This window comes from Megascapheus bottae, unplaced genomic scaffold (genome assembly GCF_031878675.1).
Source record: "Megascapheus bottae isolate mThoBot1 unplaced genomic scaffold, mThoBot2.hap1 HAP1_SCAFFOLD_48, whole genome shotgun sequence".
Lineage (NCBI taxonomy): Eukaryota > Metazoa > Chordata > Mammalia > Rodentia > Geomyidae > Megascapheus > Megascapheus bottae.
The window spans coordinates 911,688-916,548 of record NW_028327313.1 but is presented as its reverse complement, the minus strand read 5'-3'; the positions used below and the strand labels follow the sequence as shown (position 1 = coordinate 916,548).

General features: G+C 42.3%; 1 pseudogene; it reads left to right on the top strand.

Moving 5' to 3' along the window:
• Positions 1-3,336: 3,336 nt before the first annotated feature.
• Positions 3,337-3,810, top strand: LOC150040088 (putative RNA-binding protein EIF1AD pseudogene; annotated as a pseudogene).
• The last annotated feature ends 1,051 nt before the right edge of the window (positions 3,811-4,861 follow it).

Sequence of the window (4,861 nt, the reverse complement as noted above, 5' to 3'; positions counted from 1 at the left end):
GACCTTTGTTAAGGAAGATGTTTTGACATTTAAGTTTCTATCTCACAATATCTGATCACATGACTGGAAAATGCCTTTTCCCCCCTATTTATTTCAGTGTGATGAAGCCCAGTGGAATTCATCTAAACACTTACTTTTTTGAGTTTCATAAATTGAGTCTTTCAGGAGCAGCACTTTCCTTGCTCTTTATTGTTTACTGGATTTAAAGTTTCTTACAGTAGCTATAATTTTTAGTGTAGAAGTAGAAGAATAAGGAAGAGGAGAGGAGGAAGAAGAGGCAGAGGAGGAGGAGCAGGAAGAGGAGGAAGAGGAAGAGGAGGAATTGAAGGAGGAGAAAGAGAAGAAGAAATGTTAGACACTACCACTGGAATTACATCTTTAATGATATTTTCATTCAAAAACAAACTGTTTAATATTATAGTTCACAGGCTGAAGAAATATTATTAAATATTTTTACTGTAATCAATTGAAGGTTACATTATATTCACCAGATAGAAGGTGCATTACTTCACAAACATTGATACCCTTACTCATGTCTTGGTCCCATTTCCCTCCCCCCACCCCTGCCCCTCATCTTGTTTCCCCCCCTTCCCTATCCTATTTTAAATAACCAAATACGCATATATACAATATATCAGATAAAAAGATGAAATACTGTAACAATATGAGATAATCGAGGGACAGCCAAAGAGATGAGACATAACATAGTACATTAAGGACAACAATCACTCATTCTATGGCTTTTGTTTCTATATCCTGGAGGTCCTTTCTTTTAGCATCATACTGTATGGCCTTAGGTATCTAGGTTTTGCTCTATTGTAAATCTCTGCTAGGAGAGCCCAAGGTTTCTCCTGATTAGGGCTTACTTTACTTGATTTGATTTTTTCTAAGTCTTTCCATTTCCTTACAAATGGGGTGATGTTGTTCTTTCTGACAGCAGCGTAGAATTCCATTGTGTATAAATACCACATCTTGTTGATCCACTCATCAAGTGAGGGGCATCTGGGTTGGTTCAATATCTTTGTTATGGTAAATAGTGCTGCAATCAGTGTTCAGCATTTTTCTTAGGTTGCATATTCCTGTTGCCAAAAAGAGGGCAAGATATCATTGAATCAACTGTCATACCAGGCTCATCCTCACAAGAAGTTGACTACTCCCATTGTAATTGTATCAGTCTATTCAGGACATCCAAAATCTCATGACTGAGGTGCCTTTGAAGCCTCCCACTACATCCCTGCTACAAGGACATAATGTGTGTTCAAACCAGAGCATCCCCTCCATTTTGAGTTGCATCTTCAGACATCTCCATCTGAAAAATGATAATGCCCTTGTAGAAAGGAGAGTTCTGTCAGAGAGGTCTGGCCCTTGGCATTCTACTTGTATTCTACTGACACAGGTAGAGGAGTCCCCTTAATCTTACCAATAACAACTGTGAAAGGCCAATTTTAGATTCCTCACAAAACTGTACATACATTTGCCATACAATTCAGGAATACCAATCTTGAATATCTATCCACAAGATGACAAGTCAGGATACAGTAAAGCCACTGGCACAGAAATCGTTAATGTTGTAGCATTCACCACAGTGTTCTCCAGCTCCAAATCCTCAGGCCTAGAGTAGTGTCTTGAAATCTGGGTTTTTTGTATACTTGGGTGTATCTTGAGAATGTGCCCTGTGTAATGAAGTCCAACCATTCAACAATCCCAGGCAGCTTAAATGAGAAAGAAGAAATATGGGCATTTCTTACTCCTGGTGAAGGCTGTCTGTACCCCTTTCAGATATTCCTCATTAGAGAAATGGTTTAGTTCCCACAACTAAGTTCTCTCCCACAAACCTCAAGAGTGAAGATGGATCATACCACAACCCACTGAGATATGGTCTTGATAACTTTGGGCCCTGGTTATCCGTGAACCACAATGTTCCCCCTCATGACCAATCAGATTAGACGCATGAACTGTGGCACCAGGCAAAAAGAAGGGTCATTTTCAGTGCAACTTCCATACTTTATTGCAAATCAACACAGAGCTGAATGGTGGAGATTGAGCTGACATAAACAAGGCTCTGTTTTCCATCGAATTCCCAGCACCCAGAATTATTTTGAAAAGAAAGAAACTTCATTTGAATCATGTCAAACAGAATACTTATCTGAGACACACAACACCGATAAGTGAATTCATGTGCAAAGCAAAGCATCATGTGAAAAGAAACACGACATTTCCATATCATCTAGCTGTTCGGGTTGCCTGTCAATTTCTCCATCCTGTGTATCTACCACCTCAGATTAGTTCCAAGCAGTCTTTTCAGCCAGTTTCTCATTCTGCTCTTGTAATTGTGCAGTCAGTATTCGGTCCTAAACCCCAGAGTCTTCATTCTTTTATAACTGTTACAAATAAAAAGATTTGCCTCAGTTAGCCATTATATATCAAAGTATCATGAATGATGTTCCAGGTTGATGAGAAATAAGTTTCTTCATTTTAATGTATAGGGTGCAGCCCTGCCTGCAGTACGTTGGAGTTAGATCTAAAGGCACATACTCAGGCTAGCTTCAGCAATAGGGCCTTGTCCCACCCACCCTCTGGTGCCTCCTTTGGACTCCAGCCAAGGGCTGCTACACAGCTGGCACTCACCCTAATGCTCCCTCACCCTGATGCTCCAGCTCCAGGAAGAGCTCCTCCAGCCACCAGGCCCTGGCGGTGCATGTTGATTCCTCCGGGCACTAACATGTTCCTCGACTTCTGCTTCTTACTCTCCTTAAGACCCACCCTACAAAGTATTATAAATTGGGTAGTTTAAGCATCCTGCAGTTCAGAGAGCTGTAGCTCTTGGAGCTCCCGCAGTCTCCTCAGCAGCGGTGCCTCCTGTGCTAGCCTACCAGCAGCCAGCATTCTGTGGAAGCATCGAAGGCTCCTGTGCTGCTAGGATTTCCCTTTGATGGACCTAACATCAGGAAGGATTAGAGGGACTGACAAAGGGAAGGAATTATGACCAGGAGGATTCCGAAGAGCTCCGGAAATTCAGTTCGACGAGGGCTTGCTACTGTGTTCGCGGAAACTGGAAACAGGGGACACTTGGCTTCAAGCCAATGCTACCATCCTGATCTTTGGCAAGCGCCATCTTGTGTCTGCATTGGCTCAGCCTGGAAGCACATCCTGCAGGAGTCTTTCCCAGCAGCAGCCAACCAGAAGGTGCCTCTGGGACCTGAGGGCCGAAGTCACTCCTCAATAAAAGGCTGCTCATCTTCAAAGCACTCCTGATTTCTGAGAGTGCCATCTGAAGACATTGTGAAGAGAATTTGACAGTCTCTGCTTCACTCATTACTCTGGACAGGACTCAGCATGTCCAAGGTCACCAAGAGGAAGCATGTGGTGAAGGAGGTGCTGGGGGAACACATGTACCCTCTTACAAGCTGCAGATTGTGACCCCAGGAAACAATCTACTTGAGGTGGAGACAGCACAGGGGCAGCTCTTCCTGGTGAGCATACCATCCATGTATGGAAAGAACATCTGGATTAAGAGAGGAGACTTTCTCATTGTTGACCCCATTGAAGAGGGACAGAAAGTGAAGGCTGAGATCTCCTTTGTGCTCTGCAAGGACCATGTGCACTCTCTGCAGAAGGAACTGCTCTGGCCTGAAGCATTCTCTGAAGTGGCTGAGAAACAGAACAACAAGAACAGGCAGCCTCAGCCAGAGCTCGTAGATGAGCCACAGACCTAAGGAGAAGAGTCTCGCTTTGAAGATGATCCTGACCTCTTCAGTTAACACCTACCGCAGACAGTATCATGAAAATGAAGAGGAAGAGGCAGGCTGAGAGCCAGGGATCCACTTCTCCACTTGCTCAGGGGCTAGTCCCTGGTTCCTCTGGGCTTGGAAATTCCTAGGGTACCCTGCAGATCTTCTGCCCTGGATGGGGACAGGGCAGGGTCCCCCTTTGAACTGACTTTCTGACCTAAGACCATGAAACCCCTGGTGGGCAATAACTTGTACTGGTATCTGAGTAAATCTCTGTGTGGAAATAAACAACACAATCAGCCTTCTATGGAGGCCTTAGGAGGCAGTGGGCAGACTGAGGAGAAAATAGCAATGGACTGGTCTTCAGGTAATTTATTCAGTTTCATTAGGCACTTAGGAAGTGCCAGGCTTAGCTTGTGGCTCACACCTTAAATCCTAGCTACTCAGAAGGATGAGATTTGAGGATTGTGGTTGAAGGCCTGCCAAGGCAGAAAAAGCCCATGACAGGATTATATCTCCTTTGGAAAAAAAAAGACATGCGCTGGTGGATTTTGCCTGTTATCCTAGCTACTTGGAGCTGAGTTTTCGTTTAAAGCCAGCTAAGTCAGGGTAGTGTGAGATTCTTATCTCCAGTTAAACAACAAAAAATTATGATTCTATAGACATGTTTTATTATATACATTAAAATGTATCTATTTTAATTATGTTTTCGAAGAACTAAGTACCAGTAATTATATATGGAGATTCCCTTCTTCAATACTTTTTTGTTAACATGTCTTTGAAATAAGATGAAAGTCAACATTAATAAATTCTTGAAATAAATAAAACAGAAAAAAATTCATTTTTGTATCCTAAGTAACAATTATATTATGAAAGAGAAAGAAATGAGCCTGGCCCAGAGGCTCATGCATATAATCTTAGCTACTCGGTTGGCTGAGATCTGAGGTTCAGGGATAGCACCAAGGCTGAGTTCAATCCACTGACCCACTAAAAAAAAATCAGAAAAAAAGAATAATTCTTTTCATTAGGCTGAGGAAGTGTAACTTTCATATTATAAAATACAAGTGTTTTCATTAAACATGTCATTTTTACTTATACATTGTTAGTTGGTCTTGTAGGTTACCATTTTA